The 21,734-nt window shown below is 42.4% G+C and overlaps 1 protein-coding gene across 2 annotated transcripts in view; it reads left to right on the forward strand.

Annotated features, from left to right (window-relative positions):
• The window catches only part of RAB3GAP1 (RAB3 GTPase activating protein catalytic subunit 1), a 261,671-nt gene that overhangs the window by 193,782 nt on the left and 46,155 nt on the right, over positions 1–21,734 (forward strand). The gene's annotated exons all lie outside the window — the stretch shown is intronic.

Consider the following 21,734-nt stretch of genomic DNA (forward strand, 5'->3'; position numbering starts at 1 on the left):
TTATGTTTTATCATAAGTTTCTTTGGTGCGCTGTATTCTGCTGGTTGTTTTTGCATCTCCTTACGGTCTGCCTTGGAGATCATAGACCAATTTGTGGGGTATTAGGGGATCTGCACTAATTGGGACAAGTCGGTCCTTTTTTCCCTTCACCCCTCAGATACTGAGTGGATAGACACTGGGACCCCGCTTCAGTGGGTAGAGGAGTTTAAATACCTGGGGGTAAGAATCCGAGGATCCTTGCAGGCTTATATGGAGACAACTTTTCTCCCTTAATTGTTCAATTTGGTAAGAAATGTCAGCTATGGAAAACTCTGCCACTGTCACCGGTGGATAGGGTGAATTTACTTAAGATGATCTACCTCCCCAAACTTCTATACCTTTTCAGAAATACCCCAATCCCTATTCCCAAATCATTTTTTTCCGCAAATTGGATAGCATCATAACAGCTTTTGTTTGGGCGGGGAAAACCCAGACTGGCGAGGCTAACACTTCAACTCCCCCTCACTTGGGGGGGTTGACAATGCCTCATTTCCAGCTCTATTACTGGGCCGCAGTATTGGTGACGGTTAGTTGGTGGTTTATTCAGCCCAAACGGAACGCTGCAGTACTTTTGGAGGTGGTCATTCTGGGGTTATATGCCGCCCCAAGCAATCTGGTCTACAGAGGGCCTAGGGCTCATCTTGCAGCGATAACCCCAATGCGAATGATCATCCGGGTATGGTAGCAGGCGGGGGCGTGTTTTTATAAAACCGACTCAACAATCTCCCCTCATACCCCCCTCTGGGGTAACCCATGCTCCCACACTTCATTACTCTACCAGACCCCCAACTATGGGCATGTAAGGGGATTACGGCCCTCAAACATATTTTTGTAGACGACCCTCTTTCCTTCTTTTCAGGACTAAGGGACAAATATGCTCTTCCTGCCTCAGTGACCTTTAAATACTATTACCGTATATACTCGAGTATAAGCCGAGATTTTCAGCCTCTTTTTTGAGGCTGAAAGTGCCCCCCTCGGCTTATACTCGAGTCATCGCTGTCTGCCCGCTCGATCAGCGTGTCGAGCAGACAGACAGCGGCCATTCTATAGTTCAAAAGCCACGCCTCCGGCTGCGCCTTCGCCTGTGATAGGCGGAACACTGAATTTCCCAGCAGCCTGTGTTCCGCCTATCACGGACATCGTATCATCCTCGTACTACGGACGAGGATGATACGATGTCCGTGATAGGCGGAACACAGGCTGCTGGGAAATTCAGTGTTCCGCCTATCACAGGCGAAGGCGGAGGCGCCGACGAAGAGGGCACGGGACGGAGGCAAGGCAAGGCACGGCACGGCACGGGACGGGACGGAGGCAAGGCACGACACGGGACGGAGGCAAGGCACGGCACGGGACGGAGGCAAGGAGGCAAGGCACGGGACGGAGGCTCGGGACAAAGGCTCGGGACACAGGTAGGCTGGACACACACACACACACACACACACACACACACACACACACACACACACACACGGATACACACACACACAGGGATGGATGGAGACACACACACACAGGGATGGATGGATGGAGACACACACACACAGGGATGGATGGATGGATGGATGGAGACACACACACACAGGGATGGATGGATGGACACACACACACACAGGGATGGATGGACGGACACACAGGGATGGACGGACACACACACAGGGATGGACGGACACACACACAGGGATGGACAGGCATGTCTCACCCTCGGCTTATACACGAGTCAATAAGTTTGCCAGTTTTTTTGGGGGTAAATTGGGGGCCTCGGCTTATATTCGGGTCGGCCTATACTCGAGTATATACGGTAGCTTCAACACACAACGCATGCCCAATTCCCAGGCCCTCTAACTCTCCAGTCTGACTCAGTGGAACGAGTGTTGATCTGCAGACTTCTAGACAAGCCTCTCACCTCCTCCCTTTACTTTTACCTCTCTTTGGCCCACATGACATCTCTGACCAAAGTATATGATAAATGGAAGGCTGATATCCCAGAATTGACTGAGGAGGACTTGGTGAGTGGCTACATTAATACTATGATTTCTGCAAAGGACCGCTTCATCCAACTTAAATTTCTCCGCCGAGCCTACTATACCCCTGTGAGACCAGCCAGCATCTACTCTGAGATAAGTTCCCTCTGCTCCAGGTGCCGGTCCTTCCTGGATACATTCTTCCACATGGTATGGACATGCTCTTTGATCCGTCCCTTTTGGGAGAGTGTAGTTGGGGCCTTGGGTGCCTTTGGAGATTGGTCACTCGGCCTGAACCCAGCCCTGACACTACCTGGCAGTATGGAGAATGTTGAGTCCTCTAGACACGTTAAATTGTTTCTCTTTTACGCCCTGTATTACGCTAGAAGAGAGATTCTTCTCAGGTGGAAGGAAACAACCTATCCCGCCTATGCTTAATGTGGAAAACGGTTAACTCTGTCTTATCACTGTATAAACTGACCTATGAGAGCATGAACTGTCCTAAAAAAATTTTGATAAGGTCTGTTCGAAATGGATCGATTCACATGGCTCGCAGCCTTGGGGTATACTGAGATGTCCTATATGATACCCCCATGTTTTGCATCCTAATTCTGTGATGTGATTTTTGATACTCTTACAAATTGAAAGCGGAGAGCCGAGTGTAATCTGAGTGGAGGGAAAGGCCCCCACGCCCCCCCCCCCCCCCCCCACTCTCACTCGTCTTATTGGGAAACATGTATAGCTGAGGCTTTCAGTCATCTGTATGCTGGAGGGGGGCAGACAGTCTCCCAGGATTCTGTGGTGTCAACATAACCTGCCAGACACGAGTCATGTAGATAGCAGAGGGAAGACAGAGCTAGCAGAGATCACACTAACTCTTTTGGATTGAGGCTAGTACACACTGTAAAAGGATATGTTGTATTCATTTTTCATTAAAAAGTACTTTAACTTGAAGTTGTATTCCATTTTTTTCACGGTTAGTTTTGGCCATAGGACTAATCAGGACTGGCGTATAGGCGCTGGCTTGGTTTTGATGGTGCAGACTCCAGGACAGTTTCAGAACACAGTAATATTCTTGATGGTGGCCCTTTTAAAGTGAAACTCAAGCCATCAATTTATTGGTTTAAAAAAACAGTTGGATTCCTGGAATGCCGGGATCCTAACTGTCACATTTGCTTGTGTCCTCAACCAAACTGTCAAACCATCCAATGTCTGGTGTCATAACTGGTCACATGTGCAGCACTGTGGCAGTTGCAGATAAAACGGAAGCTAAGATGGCAGCTTCCTTGGCTGAAAAGAATAGGAGGGTTTAGTTCCGCGTTAAAAGAGAAGTATGGGGTATTTTTTTTTTTTTTAAGAATCCTTCTTACCTAGGTGGATGCAGCATCGTTCTGATGCTGCATCTGTCCCTTGCTGGCTATAAGGCTGAGAACCGAGTGGTCAAACTGCTGATCACTCAGTTCATAACTCCGTGAGCAGAGAGCTGATGACAGTCACTGCTATCTTCTCTACCCCCTCCCCCACTTACTGTGCTGTGGAGGGGGCGGGAGTGGATGGCTCAGGCTCTCAGCAGCTTGCTAAGAGGCTGAGCCAAGTGCCAGTCCAGTGTTCCGGGTGATCTTTCCCCAGCCTGGAGAGGCTCTGTGACATCAGCCGACAACCGGCTTCAGATGAAAATGGGCCACAGGAGTACAGAACAAACTCCATTCTTGTAATCTACAGGCGATATAAAACCCAACAAGCTTTGGCTGTACTTTTCCTTTAAGGAGTTTTCAAATCTTGCTCAGTAATGGTAGGAGAGTAGGCATACAAAAAAATACTGAATGATGGAATGGAAGCAACATTCTTAGTGTCCATAGTTACAGAAAGGAAGCCAGGAGGAATGTGTAACATTATTATCAGGAATGTTTGTTCACATAAGTACCAAACAACTTCCATTCAATGGCATAATTGGGTGTTCAACATGAAAAACTGAACCCACAAGGTCAAATTAAAGTGTTATTAAACCCAAAAGCAAACATTCATTATTTTGCAACGTACCAATTATTGGATGTGATGGTTGCATTAGTTTCCTTTTTTATCTTTTCTTTTATTTTCACCTGGTGATTTGTCCATTGTTGTTTTTCAATATAACAATCTCTCTTGCAAACAAATGTAGCATGCCATTTAACACACAATGATCAGTATGTATATACAGTTGTGCTCATAAGTTTACACACCCTGGCAGAATTTATTATTTCTTGGCTATTTTTCAGAGAATATGACCGATAACACGAAAACATTTCTTTCACTCATGGTTAGTGTTTGGCTGAAGCCATTTATTATCAATCAACTGAGTTTACTCTTTTTAAATCATAATGGAAACAGAAACTACCCAAATGACCCTGATAAAAAGTTTACATACCCTGGTGATTTTGGCTTGATAAAACATGCACACAAGTTGACACAAAGGGGTATTAAAGGTAACCATCCTCACCTGTTATCTGTTTGTAATTAGTGTGTGTGTGTATGTGTATAAAAGGTCAATGAGTTTCTGGACTCCTGACAGACCCTTGCATCTTTCATCCAGTGCTGCACTGAGGTTTCGGGATTCAGAGTCATGGGGAAAGCAAAAGAATTGTCTAAGGATCTGCGGGAAAAGGTGGTTGAACTGTATAAAACAGGAAAGGGATATAAAAAGATATCCAAGGAAAAGGCTAATCAACAGTGTTCAAACTCTAATCAAGAAGTGGAAAATGAGGTGTTCTGTTGAAACCAAACCACGGTCAGGTAGACCAACTAAAATTTTAGGCACAATTGCCAGGAAAATTGTTTGGAATGCAAAGAAAAACACATACATAACTTCAGATGAAATACAGGACTCTCTGAAAACATGTGGTGTGGCTGTGTTAAGATGCACAATAAGGAGGCACTTGAAGAAAGATGGGCTGCATGGTCGAGTTGTCAGAAGAAAGCCATTACTACACAAATGCCACAAAGTATCCTGATTACAATACGCCAAACAGCACAGAGACAAGCCTCAAACCTTCTGGCACAAAGTCGTTTGGAGTGATCAGACCAAAATTTGGTTTTTGGCCACAACCGTAAACGCTACATTTGGAGAGGAGCCAACAAGGCCTATGATGAAAGGTCCACCATTCCTACTGTGAAACACGGAGGTGGATCGCTGATGTTTTGGGGATGTGTGAGTTTCAAAGGCACAGGAAATTTGGTCAAAATTGATGGCAACATGAATGCAGTAGGTTATCAAAAAATACTGGAGGAACATTTGCATTCATCAGCCAGGAAGCTGCGCATGGGACTTACTTGGACATTCCAACATGACAATGATCCAAAACACAAGGCCAAGTCGACCTGCAGAATAAAGTGAAGGTTCTGGAGTGGCCATCTCAGTCTCCTGACCTCAATATCATTGAGCCACTCTGGGGGGATCTCAGACAGGCAGTTCATGCAAGACAGCCCAAGAATTTACAGGAACTGGAGGCTTTTTGCCAAGAGGAATGGGCAGCTTTACCATCTGAGAAGATAAAGAGCCTCATCCACAAATATCACAAAAGACTTCAAGCTGTCATTGATGTTAAAGGGGGCAATACATGGTATTAAGAACTGAGGTATGAAAACTTTTGATCAGGGTCATTTGCGTAGTTTCTGTTGCTATTATGATTTAAAAAGAATAAACACAGTTGATTGATAATAAATGTCTTCAGACAAACACTAACCATGAGTCAAAGAAAAGTTTTTGTATTATCATTCATATTCTCTGAAAAACTGGCCAAGAAATCATAAATTCTGCCAGGGTATGTAAAATTATGACGGCACAACTGTGTGTGTGTGTGTGTGTGTGTGTGTGTGTGTGTGTGTGTGCGTGTGTGTGTGTGTGTGTGTATATATATATATATATATATATATATATATATCTCATAAAAGTGAGTACACCCCTTACATTTTTGTCAATATTTTATTATATCTTTTCATGCGACAACACTGAAGAAATGACACTTGGCTACAATGTAAAGTAGTGAGTGTACAGCTTGTATAACAGTGTAAATTTGCTGTCTCTTCAAAATAACTCAACACACAGCCATTAATGTCTAAACCGCTGGCAACAAAAGTGAGTACACCCCTAAGTGAAAATGTCCAAATTGGGCCCAATTAGCCATTTTCCCTCCCTGGTGTCATGTGACTCGTTAGTGTTACAGGGTCTCTGAATGGGGAGCAGGTGTGTTCAATTTGGTGTTATCACTCTATCATACTGGTCACTGGAAGTTCAACATGACACTTTATGGTAAAGAACTCTGAGGATCTGAAAAAAAGAATTGTTGCTCTACATAAAGATGACCTAGGCCAGTGATGGCGAACCTTGGCACCCCAGATGTTTTGGAACTACATTTCCCATGATGCTCATGCACTCTGCAGTGTAGTTGAGCATCATGGGAAATGTAGTTCCAAAACATCTGGGGTGCCAAGGTTCGCCATCACTGGCCTAGGCTATAAGAAGATTGCCAAGACATTTGCCACATGTACAAGTGACTTTTTTTTGCTTTTTAATAAATTTGAAAAATGATCCCAGGATGATCACAAACCAGAACCCTTCTTGAAGGGCAGGCCAAGGAGTGTGGAGCCCCCCCACCCCTCTCCTCACCCCTCTCCTCCCATTCTAAGTTCTACCCTCTTCTAAAGTAGAGTCCCACCCCCTCCTTCCCGCCTTTTTATTTTTGATCTACCTCTGTTCCTCCCTCGGTGAGGCACCAAACTATTTGGGTCGGGATGGCACCTCCCCCCCCTGCGAATCGGAAAACCAGACTCCCCCAATAGAGAGATGGGGAGCTGGGGTTTTCCCAGTGGGTAGGGCATATTCCGAGGCCTACAATATAGAGCGTGCACAATGCCGCAGTAAAAGAGGTATTGTTCACAGTTGAAGAAATTTGTAGGTTATGGTATATAAGCCATAATACTAGAACACAGTTTATACAGCGATATGATAAGTGGCCTCAAATAATAAAGGAGGATTCCTTACGAATATTAATGTATTGAGGATGCCGAGATTTATCACTTGTTTTGTAAAAACTTTGATAAAAAACCATTGAAACATAATACATTTGCAAAGATTTTAAACAAACTTCTTTCACGATGATGTTATGGGGTATTGTTTGTAGAATTTTGAGGAAAATAATGAATTTAATCCATTTTGGAATAAGACTGTAACATAACAAAGTGAAGCGCTATGAATACTTTCCGGATGCACTGTAAATCAACCCCAGCATGTCTCTTCTGCAGTAAAAGCCTTCCTGCTTGCTGTTTCTTACAGCAGAACTTCAGTTGTGTCTGTGACACACACCTATATATGGTTTGCAGGACAAGAACTTTTAGTTGCTCATTGGGGATTACCCACATCCTTTAATGCATTGTGCTACAATCACAGATCAACGGTTATGTATATATTTTGCATTCATATTTCATGTAAGAAGAGTATATGGATGGTTGTTCAGGGGTGATATATGATAATTGACCAATTTTACATGTCATATGGATACTTTTGTATTACATTCATAAACGGTTGTGCTATGCATGTTACAGTAATGCAGCCATTATGAGCACAAACTTTCTCTGGCCTTTAGGGATTAGCATTCGTTTTGAATACTTGTAGATAATTTTAAAGAATGAAGATTATTACCTACTTACAATTGATTTTATGATTTTTTTTGATGTAAAAACATCTATAAAGAAAAAAAAATCACTTGTAAGTAGGTAATAATCTTCAAAACCTTTCTTTATTAAAGGGTAACTCCACTTTCATAGGAAACAAAAATACCAAGTAAAGAAAAAATATTATCGCGCATATAATTGCGACACTAATCATATTGTACTTCAATGTTATAAAAATTACCTTTCCTTTTCAATCTGCAGTCAGTGTAATTTTCTGAGAATACATTGCAATATGGCTACCTGGAGTTGTTCTGTACACAGAGTGTGTACTGACAACTCCCCAGAAACATCATTTCCTGCTTGTGTGATTGGTTCGCCAATTTTTCCAGAAGTCTGTCTAAGATACAAATCAGATTTCAGGCAACAAAAATAAATTTTTTTTGGAGAGATACTTTCAATAGAAACACATCTAAAGGGATGCAGGCCCAGCAGATTTCATCAGTGCCCTGCAGCTGCACACCTGACAGTTAATTATGAAACCCCTCCCATTACACTCCCTCACAACAGAGGCACAGAAAAACACACAGGGATTTCTTCAGAATAACAAAAGGTAGGAATGTGCAGCAAAGGTTGTTATCCTTGCAATGTACATTGATCACCTAGAGGGGAATGTTTTTTTCTTAACAAAAGTGAAGTTGCGCTTTAAGGATAAAGCACTATTTAGTGTGTGTTTTTTTTTTTTTTCATATGTGATTGAGGAGAGGAGAGAGCTGTAGAAATCTCCTAAAAGGGTAAATGGCTGGGAACATCTAGGAGGACTCCAGTTTGCGGCTGGTTGTGGAAGGTGGCATAACATCACCAGAGGACCACCAGGGGAATCCCGCAGTGTACTGTATGTCTATTTAAAGGGGACACAAGCCTGTTTTGACCTTACGTAATTGGTAAGATCAATGATCCCAGGTGAGAGCACAACTGGTAAAGGTGCGGGCACCAAGGTGGCAAGAGAGTTCTTGAAGTAATTTATAGATGAAAATAAACTGGAAGCACAGTTGATTTCGACAAGAGACTTTATTTTTTATTAAATTTGTTTTTCATATTGAGGTTTACATATTAAATGGATATTGATTGTGTAAAATTAGCGCTATGTAACTTCTTAGAAATTACTTTCACTTTTAGGCTGTAAATAGAATAGCGCTCGCAAACTTAATATTGGTGAACAAAACAAATTGGATAAATATAATCAACAAGACAAAGTCCAAATAAAGTGACTAATGCGATCGGGATTTCGAGCAGCAAAAGACCGATGAGAGCTTTTCAATGGAAAATGCGGCCGTGTGTATGCTCCATCGGAATTCAGCTGGCCCGAATTCCCGCCAGCAAAAATTTGAGAGCATGATATCAATTTTTCCGACGGAAAAACTTCCTATCGGAATTTCTGATCGGGTGTATGCAATTCCGACACGCAAAAACTCATGCATGCTCAGAATCAACTATGAGATGAAAGCTATTGGTTACTGGCTATTGAACTTCCTTTTTAGTCCTGTCGTACGTGTTGTACCTCACCACGTTCTTGACAGTCCGAATTTGGTGTGACCGTGTGTATGCAAGACAGCTTGAGCGAAATCCTGTCGGAATTCCGTCAGAAAAGCCATCAGAGCTTTTTCCGACCAAAATTCAGATTGTATGTATACGCGGCACTAAAGTGCTCCAATCCAAGGTGAAGAAAGTGCAAAAAGGCTTCAGAAACATTCAGGTGTATAACTCCCCACTCACCGGATCAGAATGACCCCCAGCTTTTGTAGTCTAGGGGTCACTAAAGGCTTGAGAGTAATATCCAGAGATGTCCAGGAATGATAGCTTGAACGTCAGGTCATCAGATCAAAGATTCTTTTATGAAGGTTCTCAGCCAGACAGGTACCCAGAAAATATAAAGGATGGAACTGATAGTGAAGTACCATTAAAAATTTTTTTATTGCACAAGGGAATGGGTACTAACAAAAATTAAGATCAAAACGGGCACAAACATGGAGCTGTAGATGTAAAAAACGCCATTCTCAGCGCACATTCCACGAGACCATAAGTGCGTTCCACGAGACTGCAATTGACGTTAGTAATACCGGAAATTGCATGACCTCGAGGTCTTTGATGACGCCCCGTGGGAGGGCGAAACGCGTTGACGAAATTTCCGGTATTACCGACGTCACGTCCAGTCCCGTGGAATGTACGCTGAGAATGGCGTTTTTTTTTTACATCTACAGCTCCATGTTTGTGCCCATTTTGATCTTAATTTTTGTTAGTACCCCATCCCTTGTGCATTATTATTTTTTTAATGGTACTTCACTATCAGTTCCATCCTTTATATTTTCTGGGTACCTGTCTGTCAGGCTGAGAACCTTCATAAAAGAATCTTTGATCTGATGACCTGACATTCAATCATTCCTGGACATCCCTGGATATTACCATCAAGCCTTTAGTGACCCCTAGACTGCAAAGCTGGGGGGTCATCCTGATCCGGTGAGTGGGGACACATGAGGGGGGTGTTGTTATACACCTGAATATTTCTGAAGCATTTTTGCACTTTCTTTACCTTGGATTGGAGCAGTTTTAGTCACTTTATTTGGACTTTGTCTTGTTGATTATATTTATTTAATTAGTTTTTTTTTCCTCACCACTATTACATTTGCTGGCTCTATATTGATATTTTTAAAAAATTTTCAAGTGATCAGCACTTTGTGTATAGCAGCTGCTTTTGTTTTAATTTTAAAATAGTTTTGTACACCATTAGCGTGAGTATATATTTAGCATATATTTTCATATAATAAGAATAGGTTTTTGTTTTTAGAGTTGATGTACATTGGTAACACTATGTAGCTGATTACATTTGCAAAAAAAAAAATCATTGAAGGCGCAGTCATTCTTCATACCTCAACCCCCGCACTAATCGAACGGCGTACCGATAACATTAGTGTGGACACCAGAGGGCAGACAGATGGGGGAGTCTTATCGGTCTCCTCAGTCACTGCCGGCCGGCCGATAATCCACTTTATCTAAATCTCAGTGCTGTAAACTTCCCTAATCTATAACACGCTGAATGCAGCAATAAGATTACATTTCTACACGTGTGTGTCGTGCCCCTCTCAATTACTGCTATTTATAGTTTGTTTTTCTAAAGCAATAAATAAAAAGTACTTAAGAGGGATGCGGCCATTCTCGGCGGTTTCCATGACAGCACTTTATACGGGATCTGGGTTCTTTGTTTAGTTGCTGAAGAGCCTTTGTATTTTCTTGTGTGTCGGCTCTGTTCATAAAAGTAACCCGTCTACTGGAATCTGTACCGGAGGAGAGTCGTCTGTTGGCCAGAGAAAGGGTTTAGAGGAGATTCAAAACACTGTAGCGTTGTACAGACACTGGGTGGTTACTGGAGTCTCAAGACTCCAGTATTGTGTGTTTTTCACAGTAAAATTTTTATCGCGCAAAAAGAAGAAAGGTTTACAATATTGCAGTTGAAACATTGGGATATAGGCGTACGTATGGTTACAAAATTCAACGAAAAAGAACTGATTACTAGACATGTGCACAACAAAAAAAATGTATTCGTTTCTTTTCATTTCCGTTGATTCGTAACAATTTGTAATTTCGTAAGACGCGAGTTTTCATATTCGGACTCGTTCGTATTTTCGTAATAGATCTATTTTCGTTGATATGAAATGATTCGTAATTCTGTTATGCCTCGTACACTCGACCGAACTTTCTGGCAGAAAAAGTCAGACGGTCTTCCTGACGGACTTTCGACAGACTTCCGAACGAACGGACTTGCCCACGCTTTGAACGTGATGATGTATGAGGGGACTAGAAAAGGAAGTTCAATAGCCAGTAGCCAATAGCTGCCCCTTGCGTCGTATTTGGTCCGTTGGACCAGCACACAGACGAATGGTTTTCCCAATAGGAATTGAGTCCGTTGGACAGATTTGAAACATGTTCTATTTCTAGGTCCGTCTGAATTTTTTAAAGGAAAAACGATCGGATTATCCCACACACAATTGGAATATCCGACGTAATGATTTCGTCTGACCTATTCTGCCGGAAAGTCCGGTCATGTTCACGCGGCATTAGTCTAATGATTTGTAATTTCGGAAGACGCAAGGTTTCATATTCGGACTTGTTCGTATTTTCGGAACAGTTATATTTTCTTTGATACGACATGATTCGTAATTTTATTTGATTCAAAATTCGTAATTTTGTTAGATAATAATTTTCATTGATTCAGTACCCTACTTGTAATTTTAGTAATTGTCACTTTTTGTGAGATTGCCTTTTTCGTTGATTCGTATTTTCGTAGGAAATAAAGAATCATAATCCCATGCTTGCTTTTCTAATAAGTCCTGTACTCCAGTCCACTCCCTCGGTCACAAGACCTGATTCAGTCTCCTCCTCAACTCAATCTAAAAAGATTCAGGAATGCCGTGTGACTCCGACACAAAAGGGATAAGCTGATTGGCTAAAGATATTAAGTAAGTTGCATCACTCACTAATACACTGCCCATTCGAAAAAGAACGATTCAAGAACACAAACTGACGAACATTCATATTAAGATACTTACACTGTCCATTCAAAAGAATGATTCGAGAACACGAAGAAACGAAATTACGAACAGACGAATGAAAATAAGAACATACAAAATTACGAACAAAGGATTGAAAATACAAAATGTCAATCATTCGTTATAGATGTCATTTTCTTTCTTTTACTGTTTCAGAGTTTCATTTTCTTAAGGTTGTCCGTTCGCAAGTTCGTATTTTCGCACGTACGTTATTTTTCTTATTCGTAATTTCATAATTTTCGCATTTGGGTTTTTTCATGCAATTCAGATGTTCGAATTGATCGGAATGTACGAATACTAACAAATTTGTACGAAAATCTATTTGTTACGAAGCGAATCGCACATGTCTACTGATTACAGTATTGACTAGTTAGATAGTTTTTAGGTACACATTAAAGACATCAAGTCAAACATTGATGGCAACGATTCAATAAACAAAAAAGAAAAATCTTGAGTTCTGAAATATACGACTTTCAAGTCTGTATTGCTTATTATGTATATGACTGTAAACCTATTCGCAACACCACAGAAAAGTAAATAGTATGGAAAAGAATCTAAAAGATGTGAGAGTTGTCATAAAAAGACATAGGATTGCTGAACCCTTTTATTGGCATTTTAGCTATCCTATTATACCCTATATTGCCAAAAGTATTGGGACACCCGTCTTTATACACACACACACACATGAACTGTAATGGCACCCCAGTCTTAGTCTGTAGGGTTCAATATTGAGTTGGCCCACCCTTTGCAGCTATAACAGCTTCAACTCTTCTGGGAAGTCTGTCCACAAGGTTTAGGAGTGTGTCTATGGGAATATTTGACCATTCTTCTAGAAGACGTTTGTGAGGTCAGGCACTGATGTTGAATGAGGAGGTCTTACTCGCAGTCTCCACTCTAATTCATCCCAAAGGTGTTCTATGGGGTTGAGGTCAGTACTCTGTGCAGGCCAGTGAAGTTCCTCCACACCAAACTCGCTCTTCCATATCTTTATGGACCTTGGTTTTCGGCGACCCGTCAAATTAGGTATACTTACTGCGCATGTGTAGCAGGTTTGCTAATGTGACAGGACACCTGCATTCAGAAGGCGGCAGCAGACATTTTAGTACACCCAGCTACCTCTTGAATTTCACGGTCCATTTTGAATAAACTGAGTGGTTATAAATAAATATAGTATATTGACATCTGTGATGCTGTTTGAATGTTCCATTTTGAAAGAAGCTGTAGGAAGGTGGTGGAGGCCATGCTGGTACACCCCACACTGGTCAGAGGAAACACTTTTAGTCATGTCAAATGTAACCTGAAAACAGCATGACAGATTTCAATATACTATATTCATTAATATACGCTCGCTTTATTCATTAAATGACTGAAATTCAAGATTCAGCTGGGTGTAGCAAGAAGTCCGCTGGCACCTTATAACTGTAGATGTTCTGTCGCACTAGCAAACCTGCGCATGCGCAGTAAGTATTCAGATGACGGAACATCACTTCTGTTACCCAATCTGACGGGTCGCCGGAACACCGGCCAAATCACCAACTTCTGTCAGATCAGGCTGCCATACACACGGACCGAATGTCAGCTGGTTTTTATTGAACCAGCCGATGTTGCCCGACATTCGCCCCATGTGTACTAGGCTTAAAACTGATATTTGCCTTTTGTGTTGTAAAGATATGGGTAATTAGAGGAGTCTCAAGACTGATGTGCTCCTTTTGTACATGGACAGGTGCTTAGGGGAGGTTAGAAGAATATTTTCTTTTGTGTAGTGCAAACACAAGTATACAAGATCTTAAGACTCCGATGTTCTCCTGTAGTTCAGAGACAGGGGCATAGAAAAGCCCCCAGACTGATATTTATTCTATAGACATGAGTACTCAGAGGGATCTCAAGATTCTGATGTTCTTCTGTATATTTTCGTTTTGTGTTGTAGAAACGCAGGCATTTAGAGGAGTCTGGAGACTGATCTTTACTGTACTGTAGAGAAGAGGGGGTTTGGAGGAATCATAAGATATTATATCTGTTTTGGGTTCTACAAACGGTGTACTTAGAATATTCTCAAGACTCAGGTATTCCCCTGTAGTAAAAATAGAGGGGCCTAGAAGAGTCATAAGACTCCTCACTTTCTTTTGTGTTGTACAAGCCTAGGTATTTAGAGGAGTCTTAAGACCGATATTGTACTGTGGGACAGAGAGGGGTTTAAAGGATTAATTAGACTGATCATTCCTTTTGCATTGTACTGACACAGGGACTAAAGCCTCGTACACACATGGTACGATTGTTGGCAGGGGATTGTCTGTTGATAGACTGTTGTCCTAAAATCTTACCTTTAGTATGCTCCTTTTGACAATTGTCCAACTTTCGGCCAACAAATGTTGGATGACAGGCTAGTAAATTTTCGGCGGACAACGGTTTGACTTCAGATTTTCGTGTGGTCAGTACACATATCCATCATACAAAAGTCGAAAGTACAAACACGCATGCTCAGAATCAGTGCTCACCAAACAGGAAATTAGCAGAAGGGGCCCAAAGGGTGGTGCTCAAGAGTTGAAATTCCTTGTAGTACGTCGCTACATTCGTGTTTGTGGCACGACAATTGTGTATCGTTAGTATGCAAGACAAGATCCTGGCACACGCCCCTGTGGACAAAAATCAGTCGCTCTGTTGGCTAACAATCGTACCACGTGTACGAGGCTTAAAACCCCATACACACTACAACTTTTGTTCTGATTTCCTTTAAATTTACCAAAACCATGTAGTGCAAGGGTCTGCCTGATTGAGTACAAATCGAAACCCTTAAAGCGTAACTCCACTTTTGTTGAGAAAAAAACATTCCCCTCTGAGTAATCTATGTACATTGAAAGGATTATAACAACCTTTGTTGCAGATTCCTACCTTTTTGTTATTCTGAAGAAATCCATGTGTGTTTCTCTGTGCCTCCGGGCACAGTGGGTCTAATGGGAGGGGCTTCATAATCAACTGTCAGGTGTGCAGCTGCAGGGCATTAATGAGGAAATCTGCTGGGCCTGCATCCCTTTAGACATGGTCCTATTGAAAGTATCTCTCCAAAAATGATATTTTTGTTACAGGGGATGCCTGAAATCTGACTTGTATCTTAGGCAGACTTCTGGGAAAATTGGTGAGCCAATCACACAAGCAGGAAATGATGTTTCTGGGGAGTGGTCAGTACATACTCTGTATACAGAACAACTCCAGTTAGCCATATTGCAATGCATTCTCAGAAAATTATAGAGCTGCAGATTGAAAAGGAAAGGTAATTTTTAATAACATTCAGTTACAATATGATTATTGTCACACTTATATGTGCTATATTATTTTTTCGTTATTTGTTTTCCCCCTACGAACGTGGAGTTACCCTTTTAAGGTTTGACCTCACATTATATGGTTTTAGTAAATCCGAAGGAAAAAATCGCCAGAAAATTGTATAGTGTGTATCCAGCTTTAGGCTGACCACACACAGATCGAAATTTGGCTGGTTCAGCAGGAACCAGCCAAATTTCTGTCTATCTTTGGCAGGCTGGTTTTACTGAAGTCTATCAATCATTTTAAGTACAACCGGCCTGTTTTTTTTTTTTTTTTTGTGTGTGCAGTCACTGCCAGTGGTTAAAGCCGCCAGCAGTATGTTGACGGCAGAGAAACCGCCCGCTGTCAGAATACAATAGCTCAGTGGGAGGGATTCACATTCAGTCAGTGTTGATGGGGGAATTGAGCAATTTTATTTCCTTCAACCCATTGTTGAAGGAAAGAAAATTGCATAACCTATGGTTTGCTTTAGAGGAGTCATAAGACTGATATTTTCCTGTAGTACAGAGACAGACGTACTTTGTCTCAGAAAAATGTAGGGTGGCAAAAACATGAATACAATCTATACACTGGAGGTGGGGGGGGGTCGGAATCTAGGATGGAAAAGGACCTTGGGGTCCTAGTAGATAGGCTCAGCAATGCCAAGCTGCTGCTAACAAAGCAAACAGAATATTGGCATTAAAAAGGGGATTCATTCCAGAGATAACATAATTCTCCCGCTCTACAAGACTCTGATCCGGCCGCACCTGGAATATGCTGTCCAGTTCTGGGCACCAGTCCTCAGGAAGGATGTACTGGAAATGGAGCGATTACAGAGAAGGGCAACAAAGCTAATAATAAGGGTCTGGAGGATATTGGTTATGAGGAAAGGTTGCAAGCATTGAATTTATTCTCTCTGGAGAAGAGACGCTTGAGAGAGGATATCCCACAATAGGGATACAACTTTTTTGGGGGAAGGGAGTTTAACAAGAATCATGGTCACTCGTTAAAATGAAAAGAAAAGAGGTTTAACCTTAAACTACATAGATGGTTCTTTACTGTAAGAGTGGCAAGGATGTGGAATTCCCTTCCACAAGCCGTGGTCTCAGCGGGGGGCATCGATAGTTTCAAAAAAGAATTAGAAAAGCACCTGAAGGACCGCAACATACAAGGATATACAATGTAATAGTGACATATAATCACACACATAGGTTGGACTTTAAGGACTTTTTTTCGACCTCCCCTACTATGTAACTATGAAGCATCACAGGGCTCTAAAATTCTACAAATAAGCATATATTTTCCTACTCTATGCTTTAGTTGTCCTTTAACAATGGTGATTACTCTCTATCTTGCAGATCTGTGTAAATAGGCATGCCTTTCCCTCAATGTATCTAAATCAGTGGTTCTCAACTCCTGACCTCGGGACCCACTAACAGGCCAGGTTTGCAGGATAACTGAAATACATGACAGGTGAGATCATTTGCTCTCAGTGATTGCAGTATTCTACTCTGCATTTCCCCAAGGTAATACTTAAAATCTCGCCTGTTAGTGGGTCCTGAGGACAGGCTTTTGAGAACCACTGATCTAAAGCATCTATCTAAAACTTTTTTTTTTTTTTTTTTTACTTTTGGATTGTGTGAGGTTAGTGCCTCCTGTTAGGTTTTCATTGTCATGTTTTCACTTGCCCTGGTGACCATTGTCTCTGGCATCGAAGGTGTTGGGAAATCCAAAAATTGGAACCGGAGGTAACAGGAAATCTTCTATTGGGAACACCCATTCCATGAACTAATTTCCACTCACTGCTTAGACATTTCCTCTCACTTCCTGTTGGGTCTTTGGAACAGGAAATGGAGTAAAATCTATCCAAAGACAACCATCCAAAAAAATCTGACAGGGGTTTTACCAGTTCCTTTCTTTATCCAAAACGAAGATACAAAGTTTTGATTTTAGCTTTAGTTAAAAAGATATGTGAATGAGGAATCCAGTTTACCGATCTATTTTCCGATACACCACCTGGGCCCGGCCATCACTTTAGTTTCATGCTCTGTTACTTATGTTGTTTGTATTGTTCACTGTCCGTTGGGGTCTACACGGTTTCAGCGGTGTGGCTCTCCAGTACTGCAAATCAATAGTTTGTAAAGCAGACCATTTGTTAGGCAGTGTGTACATTGCAGGGCTGACAGATCCCAGGAGCCAATTAGGCAGCCAATGTGCCTAAACTATTACAGCTGCTGACTTTTCTTTTTTAGTTTTTCTTTCAATATCAAGTGCATGCTGTCTGACTCCAGAGTGGAACACTTGTTTTGGGGATACAGCAAAAATGCTTGAGAAACACTGCAAAGATTTTAGCAGATGCTTCTGTTTTGCAGATCATCTGATAAGCTATGCTAGTATACAGTGCCTTGAAAAAGTATTCACACCCCTTGAAATTTTCCACATTTTGTCATGTTACAACCAAAAATGGAAATGTATTTTATTGTGATTTTATGTGATAGACCAACACAAAGTGCCACATAATGGTGGAAGGAAAATGATAAATGGGTTTCAGAATTTTTTACAAATAAATAGTTGAAAAGTGTGGCATGCATTTTGTATTCTGCCTCCCCGAGTCAATACTTTGTAGAACCGCCTTTCTCTGCAATTACAGCTGCAAGTCTTTTTGTGGATGTCTCTAACAGCTTTGCACATCTAGAGAGTGACGTTTTTGCCCATTCTTCTTTGCAAAATAGCTCAAGCTCTGTCAGATTGAATGGGGAGAGTCTGTGAACAGCAATTTTCAAGTCTTGCCACAGATTTTCAATTGTATTTAAGCCTGGATTTTAACTAGACCATTCTAACACATAAATATTTTTTAATCAAAACCATTCCACTGTAGCTCTGGCTGTATGTTTAGGGTCGTTGTCCCGCTGGAAGTTGAACCTCCGCCCCAGTCTCAAGTCTTTTGCAGACTCTAACAGGTTTTCCTCTAAGATTACCCTGTATTTGGCTCCATCCATCTTCCCATCAACTCTGACCAGCTTCCCTGTCCCTGCTGAAGAAAAGCATCCCCACAACATGATGCTGCCACCACCATGTTTTACGGTGGGTATGGTGTGTTCAGGGTGATGTGCAGTGTTCATTTTCTGCCACACATAGCGTTTTGCTTTTAGGCCAAATTTTGGTCTCATCTGACTGGAGCACCATCTTCCACATGTTTGCTTTGTCCCCACATGGCTTCTCGCAAAATGCAAACAGGCTTCTTATGGCTTTCTTTCAACAATGGCTTTCTTCTTGCCACTCTTCCATAAAGGGCAGATTTGTGGAGAGCACGACTAATAGTTGTCCTGTAGACAGATTCTCCCACCCGAGCTGTGGATCTCTGCAGCTCCTCCAGAGTTACTATGGGCCTCTTGGCTGCTTCTCTGATGAATGCTCTCCTTGCCCGGCCTCCCAGTTTAGGTGGACGGCCATGTCTTGGTAGGTTTGCAGTTGTGCCATACCCTTTCTATTTTTGGATGATGGATTGAACAGAGCTCTGTGAGATGTTCAAAGCTTGGGATATTTTTTTATAACCTTACCCTGCTTTAATCTTCTCTGCAACTTTATCCCTGACCTGTCTGGTGTGTTCCTTGGCTTTCATGATGCTGCTTGTTCACTAAGGTTCTCTAAAAAAACCTCTGAGGCCTTCACAGAACAGCTGTATTTTTACTAAGATTAAATTACACATAGGTGGACTTTATTAACCACTTGCCGCCCGCCCTATAGGGAATTGACGGTGGCAAAGTGGTTTCATAATCCTGACCGGACGTCATATGACGTGATCAGGATTATGAGCCGCTGCGCGCCCCCGGGGGTGCGCATCGCGGCGATCGTTGTTGCGGGGTGTCAGTCTGACACCCGCCAACTACGATCTCGGTAAAGAGTCTCCGTGTAAATGGGAAGAGCCGATGATCGGCTTTTCCTCACTCGCGTCTGTCAGACGCGAGTAGAGGAGAGCCGATCGGCTGCTCCTCTGACAGGGGGGGTCTGTGCTGATCGATTATCAGCACAGCCCCCCCCCCCCCCCCCCCCGAGGATGCCCACACTGGACCACCAGGGACGCCACCAGACCACCAGGGAAAAGGTAATCCTCCCTAGACCACCAGGGATGCCAGTCAGCACAATGGATGCCAATCAGTGCCCATAATGGATGCCAATCAGTGCCCACAATGGGCATCACTGATTGGCATGCATTATTGTTTGCCACTGATTGGCATCCATTAGTACAGTATAACACCAATGCCGCCTATGAGTGCCCACCTGTGCCGCCTATGAGTGCCCACCTGTGCCGCCTATCGGTGCCCACCCATGCCCATCTGTGCCGCCTATCCATGCCCATCTGTGCCGCCTATCCATGCCCATCTGTGCCGCCTATCCATGCCCATCTGTGCCGCCTATCCATGCCCTTCTGTGCCACCTATCCATGCCAATCCGTGCCGCCCATCCATGCCAATCCGTGCCGCCCATCCATGCCAATCCGTGCCACCTATCAGTGTCCATCCGTGTCGAACATCAGTGCCGCCTATCAGTGCCACATATCGGTGTCCATCAATGTCACCTCATCAGTGCCACATCATTGGTGCCCATCAGTGCCGCCTTATCAGTGCCCATCAGTGTAGCCCCATCAGTGCCCATCAGTGAAGGAGAAAACATACTTATTTACAAAGTTTTGAAACTGAAACAAAAAAAACATTTTTTTTTTTCAAAATTTTCGGTATTTTTTTTATTTGTAGCGCAAAAAATAAAAACCGTAGAGGTGATCAAATACCACCAAAAGAAAGCTCTATTTGTGGGAAAAAAATGATAAAAATTTCATTTGGGTACAGTGTAGCATGACCGCGCAATTGTCATTCAAAGTGCGACAGCGCTGAAAGCTCAAAATTGGTCTGGGCAGGAAGGTGTTTAAGTGCCCTGTATTGAAGTGGTTAACTAGACTTGTCTTCTAAAGACAATTGGTTCCACTAAATTTTAGTTAAGTGTTGAGCCCCCTTTACTCTGATACCCCTTTCTGATATTTATTTGTAAAACTTTTTGAAAACCATTTATCATTTTCCTTCCACTTCACAATTATGTGCCACTTTGTGTTGGTCTATCACATAAAATCCCAATAAAATACATTTACGTTTTTGGGTGTAATGTGACAAAATGTGGAAAATTTCAAGGCACTGTATTTGATATAAGTGAGGACTACCTAGGAAGGTCGGCTTTTTTTAAAGGCTAAGTTAACTTTTTACATCATCTGGCCCATGAAGACTAAGGGCCCTTTCACACGGGCTGTCCGATCAGGTCCACCTGTCAGTTTCTCAGGTTAACCTGATCGGACCTTGCAGCCTCCTCTACGCCGCAGCAAATGTCGGCAGACACATGTCCGCTGACATCCGCTGCTTTCCAATTCGATCCTACTGGCAAAGTCGACAGATGGTGGTCCTTTTTTTCATCAGTCTGTCAGATCGGATGAAAGCACACAGGCAGTCCATTTCCACCCGATTTACCCCATAGAGTAGAACATGACAGTGTAAGTGTTTGCTCTGCACAGTAGAGCGGACATAACCTTTCATCTGCCTGCTTAGTGGGGGATTGGTTAGCTTGGGAGTCAGACTTGGTGGAGGCTATAGAGGGGAAGACATTTGGTCCCAATGGTCAACCATGATGCACAGGGGAATCCTCAATGCTTCTCTGATTGAGGCAAACTACAAAGTATTGTCTCTTTGGTATCTCATCCTGGCACGGTTGGCTAAGATCTACACTGTAGCCTCACCCCTATGTTTCAAGGGGTGCAGGCAGGATGGAAACATGCTCCATTTTGGGTGGTCCTGCCTGAAGGTCCAATCGTTTTTGACCAGGATCTTTAATCTGCTTTACTCTGTTACCAGGTTGAATGTCCCCAAACATGGCAAGACTGCATTATTTTCTGACATGTCGAGTGAGTTACCCAAATATCTCAGAACCCCCACAGCTTTTATCTTTTTAGCAGCTAAAATCACCATAGCGCAAGCATGGAAATTCCCAGTCAATAACCTTGCGCTAATCGAACACAAAATCTCTTTGATCATGATTAATGAAAAATTGGCTTGTATCCTCCGGGACAAACAGCTTCAATTTGAAAAAGTCTGAAAACTCTGGATTAGATAACTTCAATCTCCTTTAGTGGGTGGGTGGTCCGGAGGCT

This window comes from Lithobates pipiens, unplaced genomic scaffold, assembly GCF_037356315.1.
Source record: "Lithobates pipiens isolate NorthernLeopardFrog02 unplaced genomic scaffold, aLitPip1_a1.2 Scaffold_22, whole genome shotgun sequence".
NCBI classification, from domain to species: Eukaryota; Metazoa; Chordata; class Amphibia; order Anura; family Ranidae; genus Lithobates; species Lithobates pipiens.